The sequence below is a fragment of the Pleurodeles waltl genome, chromosome 9, assembly GCF_031143425.1.
Source record: "Pleurodeles waltl isolate 20211129_DDA chromosome 9, aPleWal1.hap1.20221129, whole genome shotgun sequence".
NCBI lineage: Eukaryota > Metazoa > Chordata > Amphibia > Caudata > Salamandridae > Pleurodeles > Pleurodeles waltl.
Window position 1 is genome coordinate 312,034,258 of NC_090448.1, and position 24,120 is coordinate 312,058,377.

Below are 24,120 nucleotides of genomic sequence, written 5' to 3' on the forward strand. Positions count from 1 at the left end.
CTTGGGCTCAATTCCCTTGGACCAGATAATTCTCGCCTTGGTGCCTAATCTAATTAATGGGTCCCACTCTGTAACTCTGGGCAATAGCTTGCTTAATCTCCACAACAGCGCTTGGATGCTTGGCTTCACCCTGGGGCTGTCCAGGAGTGAGTGCCTCACATGGAAAAGCCAGGAGGGGTTCCACAGCAGTATGTGTACAGCACACTGAGACCCTAACGGGTGAGTAGTGCGCTATACAAGTGCAAAGTTTACATCCTAAAAAATTACGCTAATGTGGTGCAAGGAGGCACTAGTGCCTCCTAAATTTGAGCCATTATGCCTGGAACAGACCTAATGTGGCGAAAGGGGTTACAAAGTGGCACAATGCATGCATTGAGCCACGTTGGAAATCTGGTGCGGCGAATTTGGCCTTGTTGAGCCTCATTAGCATTATAAAAAATGACGCTAATGTGGCCCAAGGAGGCGCTAGGCCTTCCTAAATTTGGGCCTTTGTCTGCTTATATCGTTCTATTTGAAATCTAAATAGTATTGATCTTCTTAATGTTATCCTTTTCGTGGGCTTGGCTGGAGTTTTTTAGTGGAACTGCTTCTTGTTGGAAAACCATCATCTGGGTTTGTATGAACTTGGATATTTCATTAAAGCCTGTTATTTTTCTTGCCTGTTTCTATTTGAACTAAACTTAAGTTTTCGGCCAGGGAGTCACAATCTCCCATTTTTCTAAAAACGTTGAATCCAATACTAGTTGTGATTTCCTGAACGTATTTTAAGCTCCATTCCATATTAGTCAAGCCAGTAAAGGATTGGGTTCTGCACGCATACATCATTGCATTGCAGGAGGGTCAGGCTTCGACTAATGTCATATTAAATGTTGCAGGTAAGCCATTTACATTCACAAGCACACACAGCTACAGAAATGCTACCCAGCTCTAAAAGGTATATTGTGCACAGTATTTTAGACAATGTGAGGTAGTTCAGTTGAGAAGACAATATAGTAATTATTGTTTGCTTATTCTCTTCAGGACTCGAATGCATAAGACAAATACATATCAGCTACAAGAAAGGGTGCTACGCAGTAACATGTGTCTTCCTCAATTCCCGACCCCCCTCCTTGATCTCGGGAATGTCTTTTAGCCTCCTCAGAGTACAAAGTGGGTGAGACGGAGCAGCCTCAAAGTCCAGACACCCTCATAGTGGAACTGTGAGCCTGACAAAAGGGGAGTTAAACAAAGTAATCTCCTCAAGATTCTATTAGATTCCCTCCCAATGCCATATTAAATCTTTTATCAACTCTGCCAAGAATCTCCAGTTTGAAGTAGTCAGATTGGCAAACAAACTGACTTTTTCTCTTAAATTTCATGACACTACTGCAAAATCTAAAATATTTGCTGCATTCTTTTATCGTAAAGTCAACAACTGTAGCTATGCCTTCCAGATTCTTGGAAGCACATCCTTCCCAAATCTTAATCAAAGTCAACATGCTTGTCTTCGATCAAGCCTCCGTAGATGATGTCAGAAAAATGATCAAACCACTCCAATGACCTGGTACCATGGAACAATTCCAAAGAACTGGCAACCTGCTTTTGCCTAAATGAGTGAAGTTAGAAAACATTTCTCTTTGGCAAGTTGTGTTCTTTAATTTTTTAAAAATTAGGCTGATCATGTCTTTTCATAAAAAATCCACAAGAGATTTTAATAACGTTTGTCCTTTTCCTGCCTCCTTCTGCTTTGACACGGCAATTGAAAGCTGTATGCCGGCACAGCTTACCCAGTGTCTCTAAAAATGATCTTTTTGATGAGCACCAGTCTGACCTTAACCCAGCTCAAAGTACTGAAATCATATTGTTACAAGTTGTAAATAATGCACATTGCATACTTGATTCTGCCAGCTCCTGTTGTTTTGTGCTGCTCGACCTATATGTCACATTTGATACAGCAAACCATTCATGCATATCAGGATTCTTCATGAGCGTATGGGGATTGACAGATTTATTCTGAAATAGCTTGACTTTCATCTTTCAAAGTGCTGACAGCAAATAAAAATTGATAATTGTATGTTCAGGCACAGTGATGCTCAAACAACTGGTCGCACAGGGTTCCATCCATACTCTTTATAACCTCTAAATTGAATCCCTTAGATTCTGATTCAGGTACTTCGGCATCAAGGGTCATCAAGAAGGGTGGTTCCTCTATTGGGGCGCTGGCGCATTGCCCCTCTGTTTATTTTGCCCTCTTGATAAAATGTGAAAAGAAATAATGTACAATGTGTGTTTTGGGCCACAGGTGACATAATTTTATTTTCAGCCATGGCGCCGGCGGGCCGGGCCCTGTTGAACTGCAGTAGGAGAGTGAGGTGGTTATGAGGCTGGCAGGGCTGGGGCTTAAAATTGACATGACTTCTCAGCACTGTCTATATTAACTGGCAGCAGGTAGCAATGAATGGGAATTGCACAATTTGCACTCACAATTGAGCATGTCAGATTGGCCCGTTGCCTTTCAGCATATGTTAGAGGCTAACTAAGAGTTTTGATCACATGTCACCTGCGCTCCTAACTTTTCAATGGCTTCTAATAGAAGAAGGGGCTAAGACAGCATGCATCGACCACAGAGTTCTACATACCGACAGTATGGGTTAGCACTGCAGCAAAACTGAAACGATGCAGTGGGTCCAGATCCATGCATACCTCTGAAAGACTTCTAGGTCCTCCAACTTTCAAATTAGAAAACACAAGGACACGATATTTCTTTGGGAATGTGACTCCAATCTGGAACTCCCTTCTCCCAGATCTGTGAATCTCTACATCCTTTTTTAATTCTTTCTCACTTGCTAGTCTTAAGCTCTCTTAATATTGCTAGACCTATCTCTACATTGTATTACTTTATGTTTCCTGCTCACCATTTTTAAAAAAATCATCTTTATTGAAGGTTTGACAAACTGTTCATAATACAAACAGAAAATTGCTAAAATCAATGGATGAACATCATCAAACATGTACATAATACCGAAACATTACTTGAAATTGCACTCAAATTTTCGTTATCTCAGTAAGTGCTGATACTGATAATATACTATGAGGGTAACAAAACACTGCTGTATCATATAGCAAATTATAAACACCTGTCCATATCTAGCAAGGATTTTGCTGAAGGCTGTCGGCTAAGCTACATTAAGAACATAAGAACAACAGGTAAACTTATGAAACCCTGCACCCCCGCCTCACCTGGAGCCCTACAACAGAGTCAGATGTGAGTAGGAGACTCAATGCCAGTTACCAACATCAGAACTAGCATCTGGATTGTATTTTTGTTACCTAATGTGCTAAAAAGGAGGCAATAGCCATCAGTGCTACAAGATGAATGAAGAGGGTGAATATAAGGGAGTGATGAATCAAGCCGGGGTAAGTAAGGCCTTGGTCATGTGCTTGGGGATGGGGCAGGAAGCCCTCTTAAAGCCATGAGAGAAGGATGCATGAGAGTGTCTGGCAATCACGTTGTCTTAATTAAGGGGGTTTAGCATCGCCCTTTGAGTACTTTTTGAAATCTTCATGTTTCCTACTCACCAAATAACCTCCTGTTTTTTGATTTCCTTGCCTTGGGTCTGCACCACTCACACGAACTTTTCTTCTCTATATTTTTCTGCTAATCCCGGCAGTTTCTCTAATCTTCACATGGATTAGGACACTCCCCTGCTCCAGCTTCCCTTAGCATCCTACTGTTTCCTTCAAGGTATACGTTTGCATTGTTGTTTGTTACAATGATGTTAATCTCTTCTGCATCAATATTCTTTTTGTTTTTGAATAATTTTTAACCGTATCCCTACGTCTTTTGCTCTGATGCCTTTGGGGCAAGTGGTTCCTATTTAGAACTGCATAAATAAATACATAAATAAATACATTGCTAGCATTGATAACAGTTCTTGTACATAAAAACAATAAAGAGAATGTTCTAATGCTGTTACTTTGAACCCCCTCCTCTTGCTACGTGTGTTTTGTTGATGTTTTGACTTTCATTCGTGTTTTCCTTTTCCTCTCTAAAAATTGAAATGTTGCTGTTTTTATTGTATTGTTTGCAAATAAATAGAAATTATAAAAAAGTTTATTTCTTTGAACAGTGGATTTGTTGCTCCTTTTTGCTTGCTGAAATGCAAAAACTTAACAAATGTGGAGTCAATTCGAGAAACCTTGTGTGATGATTGGTAAGAGTGCCTTGTTATTGACCATAATGCAACATTATTCTGAAGCTAGTACTCCATGAGAGATGGGTTATGTGTAGAAAAATAGTTGAGGCCCAATTCACAAAGGTATTTACGTCTAGTTAAGTTCTGAGTGTGGAGAACTGCAGTGTGGAGATTTCACTCCGAGTGTGGAGACTCCGCCACAGGTGCACAGACTCTGCACATGCAACTTGACTACACATAAGTACTTTGTGAATTTTGCCCATACAAAGCTTGGTATAAAGAATAACTTTACATATGGTAGCAGTGTATAAGCCAACTGCACATCCCAGACCAGTGAATGGGCTTAGTACAATAATGCACCAAATGTTCCCAATGACACAATTTGTAAAAGCAAGGCTGCTGTACATGTTGCACTATTGCTTCCTACTAGATACACACAGAGGGCATCATTTCCAAGAATCTGATGTGCTGCTCTATGATCCCTTAACAACACAATGGATGCATTGTAGTTACAATACAGAGCTTCATGGCACATGTTTTCATAGATGTGTCAGAAATTCTGATGCGCCTGTTGGCGCTAATTTCATGCATTGCTTGACTAGCATAAAAAAATGAGGCTACTCCGGCAATGCGACGAGGCCCCCATAGAGAAAAGCTCTGTGTCAATTTTACGCCTGCTCTGAGGTAAAATTCTGATGCAGTGAAGTCTCAGAATGATGCAGTGAACTGTTGTAAATTTCACTGTGTCAGTTCTGCGTGGCTTTTCGCGTGGGAATGCTGACCCTACATTCAATGTACCTGGCGCAGTTATAATGTGATGCAAAGGTTTACAAACTGACGCATATGGCCCAATGAGTCAGTATGTGAATCTGGAGCAGTGTAGAGCAAGGCCAGTACTACTCCTCTGTCAAAACAAAATGATGCTATGATGGCATAAGGGCTTTGCAAATGAGGCCCAGAGTGTGAAAAAACCCACATTCAATAAAGCCTTGTAAAGGATCCGGCGAATGCCTCCACAGAAGGTCCATAAGTAAAGTATCACAGAATTATAAGTATGTAAAGTAAAGAAATACATTTAAGGAATGTATTAAATACAAAAATACCATCAATTCATGTCCGCAGGTTAGCAAAATGTGGTAAAAAATAATACGTGAATTTTCAAAATACAAGTACATAACAGCGTTTCATCCTACGTTAAAGATTCTATAGTGTGGTCAGGATTATGTTACTACAGGTGTGACCCCACTCTCTAAAAAAACGTCCCATATGAGAATTCTCTTAATTTATTCCTTGGCTGCTACTGATATTTTGAGAAGTCTATATGTGATTAAAAAATTGCAAATATTTAAATAAATAACTGCAAGGAAGATATTTATTTAAAAAAACCTTTCACATCATGAACGCCTTGTCATTTTTGAAAGATAATTTAACTAAGCCTTGAAGAAGTCACCTTTTGAAGAAACAAATGTCGGCTGTTGCTACAACCCCACAAGTTGTGCTCTACTGTACATCTTCATAAACTCCAGCTTCTGATTAATTCAACTATGAGTTTCCATCTGCCTTTGTCTCAAGTCCTCACTTGTTGTTTTGAACAAATTTTGTTAACCTGTGAACATGGATTCAGTGTATTTTCGTATTTAAAACTTTCAGGAAATATTTTTATTTAATTAACCTACTTTTTCGGATGTTTTATTGATTGTACATTTATAAGACTAAAACTTTGGGTGAAAGTAATAGCAGTCTGACATCAGCATTTATCAGCATCCCACGTGAGGCCACCAAACTTAATTAAAAACAGAAGCGTAAACAGTGAAGTCGACATAGGTTACAAGCGTCACATTCCCTTTAGGGGCATAACAAACTGCTGGGCCCCTGAAGGTCTGGTTGACGGTACAGGCTTGGCCAAACGAAGACAAGACAGCAATCACAGGGGTGATAGCACAGGAGGTAGTGATGCTCCCGTGTGTGGAAGATTGTCCTATGAGTTCCCCTTAGAGCTCTCAAGAGGTCCTGCCCTCCCCTAGGCACAGGGGGAGGACCTCAGGTGTTCGTAGAACCCATCCAGGGCGCGGGACCTAGAGCAGGGCCCAACCGTCCTCTCATGTATCATGGTTGCATGGCCAGTATGATAGAAGAGAGATCAGTGAGGATCAGGGTATTCTGTGATACTTATGGACCTTCTTGGGGATGTGCGCCGGATTCTCTACTAAGCTTGTAAAGCTGGCATCCATCCAGTCCAATGCACCAGAGGGGAGGGTTACAATAAATGCATTTGGCCTGGTGTATTTAAATGTTGAATAATTGGGTATTGCATGAAGAATCGGTGGAATGTTTGGTGACGTCAGTGTGGAAGGGAATCACAATTACCTACACATCAGAGTTATCATATATGGAAATCCAACTCCTAGATCATTTATGGCTGAAACCCCGATCTCAACTAAATGAATACATGACATTGGGATTTGTGTGGGACCATGTGCTGTTCTTTCTCAGGCTGGCATTGCAACCAACAAAACAAGAAAATACAAGGAGGGACGTGACAAATTACAATCTTTCGTGTTATAAAAAGAAGGGAAATGATGCAGCATGAAACAAGTCTCAGTAGGGCTTTCTTTGATGTAAAGCAAATTGAATAGGATATGATGTCATCGGAGTAGTGAATTTGTGCGTGCTTGATTTGATGGGCAATTATATTTAAAAAAGTGGGAATTGTGTTTTCTGCTGAAGACAAAACAGAAATCATCTAACTTAGAACATGTCAAGCATTACCGGCCCATTTGGAGAGAAAAAAACTCATTTTTTTCTCGCTGTGCTTATAAGCATTTTAATAATACATCACTGGACTGAAATAGCAGGTGGGTTATTATAGGCAGCTGCAAAAATGGCAACAATAACACGACACATAATGCAACAATAATACTTGGTGAATAACACATCAGTAAAAAGCATCTTATAATACCCACAGGAAAGCCAAAGTCAATGAGATTAACAAGCATTTGCAATGCAACGGGTCTCGCGCTTGCGTTGTAAACTCCTAACCAGACTTTTCTTGCCACATAAATTGAAAATGAAAAGTAAAATAGTTTCACTTAAGCGAGCCGATTCACAGTGCCACGGCCGCCATAAGCATCAGCGTGAAGAGACACACAAAAAGAAAAAGAAGTTCGCTTGCAGTCAAAAGTGCAATTAGCCATGTAACAGGGGGGATGGCCAAGGTGGTAAAAAAACCTCCCCAACGAGGGACAAACGTAAACCATTTACCAATGTCATCAAAGGATTTTTGAAGGGCAAGCCCACGAACGAGTGATAGTGATGGGCGTGCGGTGGACGTGGTTAAAGCCCAGATACATACCAACACGTCGGAAAAGCAGCGCTTGCGCACTGCCATGCTCGACCTAACAAAGGACTGGTGGTTCACTACCAGCACATTGCATGAAGGAGGAGAATTTTGGGGTGATAGATGCCCAGATTACAACCAATGATCATGAGTTATGAAGACATCACAAGGACCTTTCACTTTTGACATTCTAAGCAAAGGTGAACAAAAATGCTTTGAATGAAACAAGGCAGTGTGTAAATAGTGCAAATTATTTCCCAAATGTTTCAGTTGCAGTAGCCTGCCCACATATCCACCTGGTAGCACCAGAGCAATGAAACATGTTTAGGAACAGGAAAATGCGACACACTGTTAGCATGAAGAGGTATGTGACATTCATTTACCATTCACATGTGTGTACACTTCAGAACAGCTGCATTCTAATGAGAGCTTGGCTCCAAGGGAGGATGGAAAGTAAAATGATTCCCACTGTCAATCAGCACAGGGCTGACTGTGTCTCATTCTAACAGGAGAGACCTACATGGAGCGGTCAGCAGGACAGAAGGACGAGGTAGGTATAGGTTGTTGAGGGAACATTGGCACAGCTCAGGGAGTGTGTGTGGCAATGTGCCACCATCCACTAGTCAAAAGGCGCTGGAACTAGCCAGAGACCCAGTTATCCCTTGTTCCAGAGCTATGGGTCTAGTGCTTAATTTGTGTGGATGGGTGGAGGTGGCATGCACCAGCACTCATTGTTGGGGACACAGACTGAATTGTTATCATCAGACTTTGCCCCAGACCAAAGATACCAAGGAATAACCAAGGTTGAAGAGAAAGATAAGAAAACAGAAACAGAGGAGGGTAGAAGGAATAAACCTGCAAGAAAAAGATATGGGATTTAATGTGGTGGAACGAAATAGCAGGAGGTGAAATCAGCACTAGACAGACCAAGTGTTCAGTAGGCCTGACCGTCAGACATACTGTGATTGCCTCCAAAGAAACACCTTCGGTGCCTGCACCAGATTGTCACTTGTTCTACATTTTAAACAGTGTTTTGTTTTTCTCTAGTCAGAAGTACAGATCTAATTCCTTACACTGCACTATCTGCCAAAGGATGATGTATTTTGCTGGCCCACTGTAGTTGGTGTCAAGGTGATAACACAGGAAAGATGGGACATTGATAGTGTGACAATAACATGACATATGTATTGATATCACACATTCACCATTGTGGCATCTTGGCACTGAGCAACAAATGTTTATTGTTACCTTACCCATTTGTATTGATTTTATCAACCCAGACTGACCTCTGTGTCAAGATCCTCCTCTGTTCTATTAGGAAAATAATCATCAAGCGTTGGGAGATATTACGAACTGAAAAGGATTTTGGTAATTAATTTGCAGAGAAACTTGTGTTTGCTTATCAACGCTCTAAGGGCCTCATTTACGAGGCCCGTGGTGCAGGGCAGAGCAGCAAGTGCTTTGCTGAGCCACTGGGAAAAGGCAGAAATGCCTGTATCTACAAGTTACGGCACATTTCTGATCTCTACCCCTACGCTGGAGCTGAAATTGCTGTCTAGCATCAACGCAGGCACCCTTCCACCATCGAGCAAGGATGCCTGCTTTGCCTGCGTTTTTTGTGCAGGAAGGAGCACCTTCCTGCACAAAAAGAGAGGTGTTTTCCTCTTCCTATGTGTAATGTAGAATGCAGCACACATAGAAAGAAATATTTCTACTCGTTATGTCATTCTTGCTCCACCCCTGAGGTGGTGTAGGAATCTGACGCATTTCCAGACTTGTAAATCTGGGAATGTGTCAGATTCATTCAGGTTCCATGGATGTTGCGTGGGAACACCCCAAGCAACACCCATGAAATGCCCCTTTCACATAGTGTTATGATTGAAAGGGGTCCATATTTACAAGGCCATGAAAATCAATGTAAGGTGACTTTGTGGGGCCTTGTAAATATGGGCTCCCAGACTCTGCCACCAGTGCGTAAAATAAAATTACACTCCGTTGGCGCAGTGTGCCGCTAGGGCCTCATAGATGAGGCCCTAAGAATTTAAAAGAGATCTTGTCCAGTACAAAGAAAAACAACACAAACTTGGCAGAGACACAATGACATGTAATATCTGTGTTCATTGTAATTATGCAAAAACTGGCAATATGGTGTATTCTGCTTTGCTTCAGACTGAGAGGGAAAAAAGCTAAAGAATGCAAAGAATGCAGCACTCTTAGTCTGAGTAACTAATTTATTAAGGCACTTCCCAGGTTTCAGATATACGAAAAAAATAATGTGAGCACTTAATGTGAATGCAACAACATGCATGCAACTCTTAAAATAATCACAGCAGTTGAATAATAATAATCAAAGAAAATGCAAATACATCAACCATGAATCTATATGCAGTGACTATGTATATTTATGCATCCACACAGTAAAGCTAGATATTAAGAATTGAAAGTGAATCACTATGGGGATTGAATCCACCATCATCCTTGTCTGTCAACGTCAAGCTGTGGAACCCGTGACAGCTGAGACAGGAGAGACCACCCCAACCGGATTACGCTGAGCAATGCATCCACTCTCAGAGATGAGTTCCTGTCGCTCAGTGTCAAGCTTCCCCACCTTATATACCTTAAACAAACTTAAGAGGAAGGTTCTAGAAACCACCTCCCATTGAGTAAGTTGTGAAATTCAAGCACTGGCCGTATTAGGTCAGTGTTGAAAAAACACACCAGATACTGGCCAGATCCCAAGGTGTATTTCCAAGACCGAGCTGTATCCTTCTCTACCATAAACATTCTCAACCTTGTACATTCTTATTAGTGTTTCATCCCCCACATTATTTTCCCTTCCCTAGTGAGAAAAGCGAAAACATGTTAACAAGCTGTGCGTGGAAAAATACCTGCGCCACCAATGTGACAGTACTGGAAGCTAAAGTAAGCACAAAACTGAGTCAGAGGTCAAGATGGAGTTGGTGGTTAAATGCAGATAGCATTACACGGTGTTACATCCCACAAAAGGTTACAAGATCACTTTGAAACATTCATCACCCTGTGACTGTAAGAACTGTACATATGCACAGAAATGCCCATGTGGATTCCTTTATAGTGGAAAAACAAAGAGAAAAATAACAACATGGTTATATGAGCATAAAAGCAATATAATAAAACACAATATGAAGTCCAGCATGGTGCTTTAGTGACATGAGTGCAACATATCATAAGCCAATCAGGATTTCAGGTTTCATACGGTCATATCACCGGAGGCTGATAAAAACAGGAAATTATTACAAACAGAAATCATGTGAATTAAATGTTTGAATACTCTTCTACTAATGAGGGTAAATGATATACTTGAAATGCCATGCTTTCTTTAATTGTTTTTGCGATGTAAAAATAGTTTGAATATTTAGTTTATTTTTCAAACGTGTTTTTCAATGGGAATATAGTCCTTGCTATAGTGACACCTTCCTTATTTCCATTGGGTGATCAGTGATCATTCTCATAAGTCATTTATACAGCACACATTTTATTAGCTATGTTTACTTGTCAGCTAAAACACATGGATGTGGGCACACGCTAGCTACGGTGACAAATGTGGCATTCTGACAAGAATGTTTTTTGCCTGGTTTTAACACGCATCCGGTTTTGTACTAATCTCACTACACCCTACTTTAATTAATGATGCCTCTGTTGTGATTTTTTTAGCATGGATTACCGAGGACAATTACCATTACAAGATGGTGCCCACATTTGTTATTAACTTCATTTCACTCTACTGAGTAGGCCCCATGGCACTCTCGGTAGCGTGTTCATGTCACTAATAGATAAATGTCTATTTATCCCCGCTGGCTAAGGTGATCACTCCCTACAATTTGTCTTTGGTCACCTACGCCGACAATACTCAACTTGTGGTGTCCCTATCCAGCTCCGGGGACTCGTCGGCAGCTAACCTCTCGTGCTGTATGAAAGACATTGGAGCTTGGATGGTCCAGTCTAAGCTCAAATTCAATGACAGAAAGTCAGAAGTCATCGTACTAGGCAATTCCCCCCCAGCTCTTTCGCTTCCGCTGTACTCTGAGGCTTTCAATAATCTTCCTCCCCCTAAGGACCAGGTAAAAAGCCTTGGTTTCTGGGTGGATTCTCGTCTGACCATGGATTATCAAGCAAAAAGAGTCTCCTCTATATGCTTTGGCATCTTAAGAGTTCTTAGGAAAATCTCGATTCTTCTTCCCCCTATGGCCAGAAGAATCCTCGTTCAAACTCTTATCCTCTCCCGGTTGGATTATGGGAACTCACTTTTTCTCAGCGCCCCGGCTTATGTTATAAAAAGGCTACAAACAGTCCAGAACGCAGCCGCCCGGCTTCTTGTCAATCTTCCCAGACATGTATCCGCTAAACCTGCTCTTTCCTCGCTTCATTGGCTCCCCTTCAAGCAACGTACCTATTTTAAGGCCCTATGCATTGTTCATAGAGCTCTTCAACATAAGGGCCCAATGTTCTTTAGAAAGCGGCTATGTCTTTATGTTCCTTCTCGAAGTCTGAGGTCCTCCTCCTCTCGTCTTGTGACCATCTTGAGGTCTAAGAGAGCTTGGGGGGCCAACTCCTTCCTTACCAAGGCCGCCCGTCTTTTGAATGATCTTCCTTCCGATCTACGTCAGGAACATTCAGAACTACTTTTTAGGAAAAAACTCAAGACCATTCTTTTCTGTAGGTAGCGCTCTCAACTCTCCTAGTGACAGCGCCGGTCAGGTTAGGTTAGCGCTGGGATGCCTTCGGGTCACTACGCGCTTTATAAATTCTTAAACTAAACTAATGGCGCTGTTTAAATGCACACTTGAGGTGTTTGGGTTGTGTGGTAGTGATCCAGATAAGACCTTTTAGACTTCGGTCAATGGCAGGGATGTTATCTGTGATCACTGTTTAGATGTTTCTGTTCACGCAATAGTGGCATTTCAGACTGTAAGGACCATGTTTTCCTGAGGTTAGTTGAAGGATACTTCCTGATGATTCTGTGGTAATGTTCTCAGCACTCAAGGAGCTCCATTCACAAAAATGTTTTTTTGCATTGTGCCATGGAATTTTACTTAGTTTTCACTACTTGTGCGCATGTTCACTGGGTGTCCTTTTAAAATTATGGAACAATTGTGCTGGGATGGTTTCGGAATTGATCGATCAGTACCAGGAACTCCAGGTGTGCAAGTCATTGAGTTTTTGATGTGCCTTAAAAGTTTTTCTGGTTTAACTTGATGGTACTTTTTTAACCATGATGTAAAAAGATGTTTTGTTCACTTGTAGAAATATCTCCCTGACGACAGAACATTCAGGTCCGAAATGCTTTGAGGTAATTGATGTTTGGGGATGTGAGATGGTTTTCTGAAATAATGTAAATACTACTGAGGAGAGTCTCCAAGTTTTGTGTCTAGAGAAATATAATTATATGAAGATTTTTTTTACCACAGAGATGAAGGAAGATACAAATTGAATGCACACCAGTGCTTAATTTGTGCTTGTTATTTCCCCGGCACTTGTTTTTGAGAGCTGGGGCTTATTCTTATGCCTCAAGCATTTGCTGCGAGCAAAAGCCTCATATGGGAAAGACGGAGGAAGAGAAAAACGAAAAAGCGTCACAAAGGGAGAATGTAGAAAGCTGCAAGAGTGAGCCGAAGGGCAGGGGATGGCTTTATATGGATTGAAGAGGCCTGAGATGGCTTCAGGATTAAGCTGCTTCAGTATTCCGTGTTCTCACATTTAATTGTGGCAGCTGCATGTTTAAGAGGAGGGCTTTGGGCACCGGCATGTTTTTATTTACAAATTAAGCACTGATGCACACCAAACAATATTTAAAAATCATTGTGGGTGTAAAAGCTTTATTTTTCATTCAATCAATCAATCAATCAATCACTGCATTTGTAAAGCGTGCTACATACCCGCGAGGGTCTCAAGGCGCTGGAGAGGGGGGGTGCTACTGGTCGAATAGCCAGGTCTTGATGAGTCTTCTGAAGGCCAGCAGGTCCTGGGTCTGTTGTAGGATGGTGGGGAGAGTGTTCCAGGTCTTGGCGGCGAGTTAGGAGAAGGATCTGCTGCCGGCGGTGGTTTTTCAGATGCAGGGGACTGTGGCGAGGGCGAGGTTGGCTGAGCGGAGGCTTCGGGTGGGGGTGTGGAAGCTGAGTCGGTTGTTGAGGTAGGTGGGTCCGGTGTTGTGCAGTGCTTTGTGTGCGTGGATCAGGAGCTTGAAGGTGATCCTTTTGTTGACGGGGAGCCAGTGCAGGCCTCTCAGGTGGAGTGTGATGTGGCTGCGGCGGGGGACATCGAGGATGAGTCAGGCAGAGGCGTTCTGGATGCGTTGGAGTCGTCTCAGGAGCTTGTTTGTAATTCCTGAGTAGAGGGCGTTCCCGTAGTCGGGTCTGTTGGTGATGAGGGCCTGGGTAACGGTTTTTCTCATGTCGAGGGGGATCCATTTGAAGATCCTGCGGAGCATACGGAGGGTGTTGAAGCGGGACGCGGAGACGGCGTTGACTTGCCTGGTCATGGAGAGAGTGGAGTCGAGGATGACCCCCAGGTTGCGTGCGTGGTCCGTGGGTTCCGGGGCTGTGCCTAGTGATGTGGGCCACCAAGAGTCGTCCCAGGCTGATGGGGTGGGTCCGAGAATGAGGACCTCCGTCTTGTCTGAGTTCAGCTTCAGTCTGCTGTCCTTCATCCAGTCGGCTACGGCCTTCATTCCTCGGTGGAGGTTAGCTTTGGCGGTTTGGGGATCTTCGGTGAGGGATATGATCAGCTGGGTGTCGTCGGCGTAGGAGATGATGTTGAGGTTGTGTTGTCGTGCGACGTGGGCGAGGGGGGCCATGTAGATATTGAACAGTGTTGGGCTGAGGGAGGATCCCTGTGGGACGCCGCAGATGATCTCTGTGGTTTTGGAGCGGAAGGGTGGGAGGCGGACGCTCTGGGTTCTGCCGGAGAGGAAGGATGTGGTCCAGGCCAGGGCCTTCTCTTGGATACCGGCTTCATGGAGGCGTGCTGATAGGGTGCGGTGGCAGACTGTGTCAAAGGCTGCTGATAGGTCCAGGAAGATGAGGGCGGCTGTTTCTCCTTTGTCCATCAGGGTCCGGATGTCGTCAGTGGCGGCGATGAGGGCGGTCTCGGTGCTGTGATTACTGCGAAAACCGGATTGGGAAGGGTCCAGGATGTTGTTGACTTCGAGGTAGCGGGTCAGCTGTTTGTTGACAATCTTCTCGGTCACTTTTGCCGGGAAAGGGAGCAGGGAGATGGGCCGGAAGTTCTTGAGGTCCTTGGGGTCCACCTTGGGCTTCTTCAGAAGGGCGTTGATCTCGGCGTGCTTCCAGCTTTCTGGGAAGGTTGCTGTCTCGAAGGAACAGTTGATTGTTTTTCGGAGGTGGGGCGCGATGGCTGCGCTGGCTTTGTTGAAGACATGGTGAGGGCAGGGGTCCGATGGGGATCCGGAATGGATGGAGTTCATGGTTTTGATGGTGTCTTCGTCGCTGACGCTGGACCAGACGGTCAGGCGACTGGTGCGAGTGGTAGTCGGTGGGGTGGTGGACTCGGTGGTGGGTGCGGGGGGATCGGGGTTGAAGCTGTTGTGGATGTCAGTGATCTTGCAGTGGAAGAAGGTGGCCAGGGAGTCGCACAGGTCTTGAGATGGCGGGATGTCGTTGGTGATGGAGCTGGGGTTGGAGAGTTCTTTCACGATGCTGAAGAGCTCTTTGGTGTTGTGTGCGTTGTTGTCTAGGCGGTCCTTGAAGGCGGTCTTCTTGGCGGTCCTGATGAGTTGGTGATGTCTGCGGGTGGCGCTCTTGAGGGCTGTGTGGTTGTCTGGTGTTCGGTCGTGGAGCCATTTCTTCTCCAGCTTCCGACAGGTGTGCGTGGAGATCCGGAGGTCCTCGGTGAACCAGGCGGCTTTCTTGTTGGTGTGGTTGGTTGTAAAGGTCTTGAGAGGGGCGAGGGTGTTGGCGCAGTCGTTGATCCACTGTGTGAGGTTGGTCGCAGCGGTGTCTGGGTCGGTGGGGTCGGTGGGTGGTCTCAGGGCGAGGGCGGTAGTCAGTTGGTCCTCGGTGACCTTGCCCCAGCAGCGGCATGGTAGCTGTTGGGTGCGGTGGTGTGTGGTGGGTTTTCTGAAGGTGAAGTGGACGCATCTGTGGTCGGTCCAGTGTGGTTCGGTGGTGTGGTTGAAGGAGATGTGGGGGCTTGTGGAAAAGATGGGGTCGAGCTTGTGTCCAGCGGCATGAGTGGGTGTCGTTACGAGCTGTTTGAGTCAGAGGTTGTCGGGGTTGTCGATCAGGGCGGTGGAGTTGGCGTCGTTGTTGTTCTCGAGGTGGAAGTTCAGGTCCCCGAGGAGGATGTAGTCCGTGGAAGCGAGGGCGTGGGTGCAGATGAGGTCGGCGATGGTGTCACTGAACTGTGGGTGGGGTCCGGGAGGTCTGTAGATGAGAGTTCCTCTGAGGGTCTGAGGGTGGTGTTGGGGTCGGTGTGGATCTGGAAGTGCATGTGCTCGGCGGTGGTGAGGGTGTCATCGGTGTTCGTTGAGATTTTGATGGAGTCTTTGTGGATGATGGCAATTCCTCCTCCCACTCCGTTGGTGCGGTCTCTGTGGGAGATCTTGTAGCCCTGTGGGATGGCTATGGCGATGTCTGGTGCTGAGGTGGCGTTCAGCCAGGTCTCCGTCAGGAAGGCGACGTCGGGGGCGGTGGAGTCTAGGAGGTCCCAAAGTTCAATGGCGTGCTTGCGAGGGAGCGGGTGTTGAGGAGGATGCAGCGGAGGTGGTTGGGTTCTCTGGCTGGTGGTGTGGAGGGTTGGATGCTGGTGAATCTGCAGTTCCGGCAGGTGAAAGGTCCCTGGGTGCGTTTCGGGATGGCCCGGTAGCAGGGGTGGTCTCGTCTGGTGTTGAGTGCGTGGAGGGTGCTTGCGTTGTAGTGCAGTCTGGCGTGGCGGGGGGTGCGAGTTCCAGGGGTTCTGGTGCTGGGTGCGTTCCAGGCGCGGATGGGCGCAGACGGGCTTGCCTTAGGCGCGCCAGTGGCGCGCGCCCGCTTCGCGGCCTCCATATGAGGGCAGAGGGAGGGAGGAGCAGCTGTGAGGTGGGAGCGGGGCGGCCAATGGGAGTGAAGGGGGCGGGGCAGCAGGGGCTCAGCAGCAAGGGAAAAACCCGGGGGAAAACCCGGGGAAAAAACGGCGGGAAAAGACAGCGGGAGAGGGACAACAGAGCACAGGGATACAGAAAGCAAAACACAGGGGCACAGAATGAAAAAACAAAGTGGCACAGAAGCCAAGCGCAGTGGTACAGAAAAAAGGGAGCGAGTAGTCAGGCGGCAAAAGCGGCAACGGAGGTTCAACCCACAGGGGGGCTGCGTGGCAGATGGGGGGAGCGACCTGCCTGGTGACAGGGTCAAAGTTTCTAAGCACCATCTAAGATGATAAAAAATGCCAAGACTATTCCCATGATCAGGAAATGCTGTATTTTAATTGATTGCATCCACCTGAAGAAGATGAAAAGCTGAGTGAAAGCTGCCAGGATTCCAACCAATGTCTAAGCATCCAAATGTGTAATTCTATAGAACGTGTGTAGTCTATTGAGCTCCCACTACACTTTAGTCCCTATTCATACTCCTGAAATCTTCGTCTAGTGAGGGATGAGAGGTGCTATATTACTGTACGTGCAAAACAATTCAAAAGAAGAATGGTGTGCAGAGGCACTTGGGTCTCTGCTTCCCCACCTCCTTCTGTCAAAACATTAAAGCCAGCACCCACCGAGACATCAGGAGAATCACTACTTCTGTTGTTTCAAAATTCATTTTTTAATCTCCAACATATATGCAATATCTCCATTATATCACCAAGAATGTGTAGTATTTTTAATTTGTCAAAAGTAGAATGACCTCCTTTCACGCCTATGTAAAACTAGTTAAATTAAAGCTGCTCAGAATTTTATTTCACATTTTAAGGACCACAGTGCAATTCAGTGTAGATGAAAATACATTGTATTTTTCTGATTTTATGACAAGACCGGGGGCTCCCATTATGCTTTCTTTTCTTGTTTGTTTTAAATAGGAGCAGTCAAGACAAAAACTACAAATGCCAAGAGTCGAATGGTATTAGCCAATGGGAAGAAATGTGTAGTTCTAAGTAATACACCAATGACAAATGAGTTTCTCCCATATTACTTATCTTAACCGTGAACAGCCCTCTTTCCTTGCTGCTCGCAGTCAAGGTAGGTATATTTTCACAGTACTCTTTACATTTTATACATAATGATGATTATTAACTGTGTATTTATTTGTTTATGCGTGTCTGCTTATCGCACGGTCTCTTTTTCTCCAGTCAGCTTGTAGTCGCACATTGCTTTGCACTCCTGCCTCGCATGCGCCTGCCGTTCCCGAATCTTCGACGTTTCCCTCAGCTTGCGGTCGCCATTTTTGAGGACAGTTGAGGGGAAACGTTGAATTCCAACCTTTGCTGCGCTTCCACTCTTCAGGTCTGCAGTTTTAATTCACTGCATATTCCGACCGCTTGCATTGTGGTCCTCCTGAAGGTTGCCTCTGTTTCTTTGCCGTTTCGTTGTCGGCCCCTCCCTTTTCTCTGCCCATAGGTGGAGCCATTCCATTTTTTCCTCAATTTGTGAGAGGACTTAACCCTTTCTTCACCAGAACTTTAAGAAATAACAGTTTTAACTAATAATTGTTATGAGATTGATAATTCTCCTATTTCCCATGCTCTGAATGGGGAGGAGGAGGCTATTAAAGAAAGCTTGAATTATTTTATTCAACTCTCTGTGGAGCAGGCACTCTCTGCCTCAATTGATAAACTGTCAGAAAAATTAGAAAATTCAGTTATTAATTTGGTTTCAAAGACTATTTTGGCCCAGTCTGTAGAGGACAGCAGAAAGCGTCCTTTTTCTACAAAAGTTCCTAGGGTGGCGCTATTGGTTGGTGAGGGTTCCTCACAAAAGGCAGAGGACGTGGTTCCTCAAAGGCCTCCCTCACGGGAGGGGATAACCAAAAATAAATTGTCTTAAAAGTGTATCTCTAAACCTAAGCACTTGTCTCCCCCAATATCATATCAAAGATCCTTGATACTGATGAGGATTTACAAGATGCTGACTCTGACACGGGTAAATCTGACAATGATGACAGGGACTTGTTTCCCCCCTCCCCCCCCCCATCCTCCCAAGAAAGCCAAACATTCGGTTTAAGAACTTTCCAAACCTTGAAAAAATTACTGACACTGAAGGGGTTCCTATGTTTGACCCAAATGATATTCATCACCCACATTCCACTGAATGGTTTCCTGCTGACCATGTGGCAGAGTACATAGCTTCTAGACTACGCACTCCTCTGGACAAGCAAGTCAGAGCAAAATTAAGATCAGAATGTCCTCGCCCTTCCCTATAATCAAAGATAACTGTAAGTTCTGCTATCGGCCCTTCTCTTATTTCCTTTTTTACAAAGTTCAGCAAGGATCACCGCAAGGGAGTGTATAAGGCATGGTCCACATAACAGGACCAGCTGTTAGACATTGTGGCCCTCTAACTCACATTTGTGACCTGGCTGAGGCTGCTTGTTTGGATAATGGTCCTGTTAGCCCAGCTGACTTGTCTTTATGGGTTCATCAAGCTATATGTTTACTGGGCAATGCCTGCTCAGCGATCACCCATGAGCGCAGGAAGGGAGTCCTGCTCAAACTTGATCCAAAACTGGTAAATCTCGTCACGGATCCAGGTATTAAGGCGGAAGGTCTCCTGTTTGGGGACTCATTCATAAAGGAGCTTAGTAAATGTGTGGCAATGTTCGCTTCTCTGGACAAAGCTCATGTTTTCCAGTTGGGTTTTTGCCAGGGCCGGCAGAGGCAGGAACCGCTTTGCTGGTCATACATACAATAACCAAGGTTCCTGTGGTGCCTACAACAACTCTTACCTGAAGTTCAGACCACAGTTATATCCGCAGAGAAGCTGTGGTTCCCGCAACAAAGGCAACAGGAGTTCCAGATACGCCTCCCAGCCCAGTAAGTCACCTTTCTGGCCTTCCTACTGTAGGAGGTCGACTTTTACTATTTCTTCCAAAATGGCATTAAATGACTGCAGATGCATGGGTTTTAAACACCGTTCAAGGACATACTATCAAGCTTTTCTCAAAGCCTTTTCAGTCAATGTTTCTTCAACCACCCCAGTTTTCTACGAAAATGACACACTTAATTTTGTCAAAGATTCAAACCCTCCTCCAAAAACAGGCAATCGTCCCTTCTCCACTCGATTTTTTAGGATTCATCAGTTCAGTCTTTCTAGTCCAAAAGAAGATCAAAAAGATGCATCCTATAATCAACTTTAAACATTTCAATCACTTTCTCGTTTATCTACATTTCAAAATGGAAATCATCTTGCATCTCAGAGATTCTCTTCTTCAGGGCGACTGGATGGTTATCTTGGATCTTCATGATGTGTATCTCACCGTCCCCATGCATCCGGACTCCAGGAAGTACTTACAATTCCAATGGCTAAATCAGTCTTTTCTTTTCTGCTCCCTGCCTTTCGGCTCCATGGTGTTTCACAAAGCTCATCAAGCCAGTAGTAGCTTTTCTCAGAGCTCAAGGAGTCAGGTTGATCATTTACTTGGATGATATCCTTCTTATGAACCAAAATCGTTCATCTCTTCCATCTCACGTCAAACTAACTTGTACTCTTCTGACAGATCTCAGCTTTATTGTCAATGACAGAAAGTCATCTCTAGTTCCAATTCAAAAGATATAGTTTTTAGGTTTTCCAGTGGATTCCGTCTCGACTACTCTACTCCTTCCCCCAGCAAAAATAAAGTCCATAGAATCAGAAATTCTTCAGACATTACCCATTTCTCTTATATTCATCGGATCCCTAGCAAGGATATAAGGCCTTTTGTCTTCTTCAATGCAAGCCATACTTCCAGGCCCGCTTCATTATCGGGCCCTTCAAAGGCTGAAGATATGTCATCTTCAAAAAGGTCTCGCTTATTCAGACACTATTGCCCTGGATCAAGAATCTCGTGTAGAATTACAGTGATGGATAGACCATTTAGACGCCTGGAACACTTTTCCTACGTTCATTATGATCAACAGATTGTTAGCACAGGTAAGACGTCAACATGCAGCCCCCTTTTGGCAATCCCAGGTGTGGTTTCCCACCCTCCTGGAGCTATCAATCGACTTCCCCTTTCTTCTTCCTTCATTTCCGGATCTGCTGTCCAATTCCCTCGGTCTTCCTCACAGCTTAATTTTAGAGAATCTCCTTACCCTCTTGGCTTGGAAAATATCAGGGAATCCCAGGCAGTCCCTGCTGTTTCGGCAGAAGCTTCAAATTTCATTGAACTCTCTTGGGATCCTGGAACAAAAAAGGCCTATAGATCAGCTTGGTCTTTGTGGCATAGCTGGTGCATTGGAAAACATATTGATTTCCTTTCAACGGATGTAGCCTTTATTGTTAATTTCCTTGCAGCGGAAGCTAGTAAAAAGTAAGACTGATGGCACCATTAATACGTATAGGTCAGCCATTTCCTCCTCTCACCCTTACATTAATGGAAAGCCAGTTGGAGAATACCTGTTGGTCTGCCGTCTTTTGAAGGGAGTAAAATTTTCCAATCCTCCTCAACCAGATTACAGTACTTTGTGGGATGTCAATAATGTATTAAAACTATTCGTATCTTGGCCAGATAACACAATGCTTCCTTTGAAAAAGTTGTCACTAAACTTACCATGTTGTTGTTATGCCTTGTTTCTTTTAAACGCCTTTCAGATGTTAGAGCCATTGATATCACTGCTCATCATTTTACCCCAACAGGTGTTTTGTTTAATATCCGTAGATGTACTAAGAATAATCTATCATCTGTATTTTATCCCTATTTCCCTGACCACCCTAAATTATGTGTGGGTCAATGTTTGAAAATATATGAACAAAAGACAGACGATTTGAGAAATTTCTCAGCATCCCAACTCCTTATTTAATTCAGGAAACCTTTCAAACCCGTCTCTCCCCAACTCTTGCCCGTTGGGTTAAGTGGATTATGTCCTTAGCGGGCATTGATACTTCTTCCTTTGGGGCCCATTCAGCTAAAGGATCTATGGCTTCTAAAGCTTTCTGGGCATGTTCCTGGCTCGAGGACATTCTCAGATCGGCTGACTGGTCTAATGATAATATTTTTAAAGTATTTTATTGTAAACCAGTACAACATGCCTCGTTAACTGTTATTGATTCGCTTTAAACAAGCATAATAGGAGCCTCCGGTCTTGTCATAAAATGTAGATTTTCCTCGTAATTCATGAAGGAAAGTCTTAATTTTATTAAAGACATGGAGACGAGTTTTATCCAGCCTCAACAGTTGCTTACCAATTGTTTTTCTCCCTCCCTACCAGTGTCATCGACTACTTCGCAGGCTTCATCCTAAGGACATCCTTTCTACTCAGCACCTTATGGGGGTTCCTGCAGCATGGATGGTTCGACTCAACAATGATCACTCAGACGTCTAGGTTCTACTGAGTTTCCTTCCTGGAGTTGTGAACTTTTTACAAGAACTTTTGTCTGTAGTCATGGCAATTTGCATATGTTGTTCTATTTTTCCATTATTTGTTATTGTCTAACCCTCGCACAAGAAAAGAGGGCCGTTTACGGTCAAAATAAGTAATATGGGAGCAGCTCATTTGTGATTGGTTTATTACTTAGAACTACACGTTTCTTCCCATTGGCTACTGCCGTTCACCTCTTGGGATTTGTAGTTTTTGTTTTGACTGCTGCTATTTAAAATAAACAAGAAAAGAAAGCATAATACTCGCCTCTGTGTCTTTAATAAAATTAAGACTTTCCTTCATAAATTACTAGGAAAATCTACATTTAGAAGTGCTTTTGGGAAGGAAAGTTGAGAGTTTGTCGTGAAAGTGCTTAAAAGTAACTCGTCCATCCCCATAGCTGCTGTGTTGTTCTTTGATGCCAACCCGCAGACACCTCTTAAGTGGTTTTATGTCAGAGATTCTTTCCTCCCACTTTTTCCTTACTGCTGCTTCTATGGGCATTTACTTGTGCTCTCTCTCGCCTTTACCCACTGCAGTTGCCCCCACAGCGTGTCTCAAACATGGCAAGAGACCCGGTTCAGGCGGGAGATTCCCGAATTTTATTGAAAAACTGGCATGTTTTTTGTCCTCCGTCTAAAACTCCCTCTGTTTCACTTTTATTTAATGGCGACATTTAATTTCCGATGTTTTCATTGTCTCCCTCTGTCTTGTTTCCAAAGCTTTACATTTATGGCCTTCTACCCTTCAAAGCTCGTCCTGCCCGACTCCTGCACTGAATTATTAACACAGATCGAGGGATCGCACCCGTAGTTTCTTCCTCCAATTTCCAGCAGTTATTTGGTGAAGCCGAAGTAGTTTAATAATTCTCAGCTATGAATACTCTTTCTGCTCGGAGTTCTTTGTATTTTATTAATGGGAGAGTCCTCTGGAGCCGGACTGAAGCTCTTGCAATTAACATTGACTGATTCTTATTTTATTAAGGATCGCAAGCCCTAGTTTCAACCTCGAATTTTCAGTAGATATTTGGTGAAGCCATAGTCGTTTAATATTTGTCAGTTTAAATACTGTTGCTGGTCGGAGTCCTTCGTATTTTATTAATGGGAGCCTCTGGAGCCGGCTGATTTGCTTTTAATTAATTTCCCGAAACTTTTCATCGCGATCGCTGGGCCTTGCTTTCTGTGAAAATTTCACCCGACCTCTACCTTCGTCGGCTGGGTTTGCTGTGGATACTGCACCTGCAGTCGGAGCTGAACTGAATGACGAACGCAAAAATCTATAACAAATAATTCCACAACGTACAATATATTGCGATGAAAGAACAAACCTTGGGTGAGAAGGAGAGAATGCTGTATATAAAGCCTCATTCTGAAAAGATTTTAAACTCAGAGTGATCTCAAGAAGACGGAGCCGCTGCCCACCTGCTCTACACTGTCCTCTCGCAACTTTCAAGTATATCACCGGTCTGTGTAAAATAAATTAATAAAAAGAAGGAAGCAGCACACATTGGTATCCAAGCCCGTGGCATTATGGGAATGCAAACAGCCTGGAAATGGCTGCTTTCTCACGCTACAGTTGCGGACCAGTAAGACATGAAACCGATTTTGGGAGTGAAGGAAACATAGAGTTTCTCAATAATGCAGCTGTTCAGCATGGGAGCAGCACAGGTATTGTGAAAAGACTCGTAATTACACAGAATTACCACGTTTTTAAACAAAACACATACGTTTAAAGATTTGCTAAGCGTTTCACAGTGAATATTACACATACTATCAGTTGTGCTTGGAGCAATTTTCAGAGAAGGGGTCCTGCCATCAATGGTACATCCCTGAACTCAGATCACAACAAGGATTTGAAATGCAATTGGTCTCGCATTTGCTTGATTTAGAGCTATTGGTGTTGTAAATACATAAGTGGACTTTCCTTGCCACATAAATAGGTCAACCCTTCTGCATAATTTGGGCCTCTCTGCCACATAATTCCAGTGTCCCAGCATATAACTAAACCACTTCCATTCACCTTCTTCCTCTATTTGCAGCAAAAAAGACAAATATTGCCATTTTTTGTTTTATATATTTCATAGCACAGCAG

At 43.9% G+C, this 24,120-nt stretch overlaps 1 long non-coding RNA gene across 1 annotated transcript in view; it reads left to right on the forward strand.

Annotated features, from left to right (window-relative positions):
• LOC138258616 (uncharacterized) overlaps positions 1 to 22,289 on the forward strand; it is a 43,270-nt gene extending 20,981 nt beyond the window's left edge. The window contains exons 2-4 of the long non-coding RNA XR_011198457.1: positions 12,796 to 12,841; positions 17,557 to 17,716; positions 21,880 to 22,289. This is a non-coding gene — a long non-coding RNA (uncharacterized lncRNA). The remainder of the gene's footprint in view (positions 1 to 12,795; positions 12,842 to 17,556; positions 17,717 to 21,879) is intronic.
• The last annotated feature ends 1,831 nt before the right edge of the window (positions 22,290 to 24,120 follow it).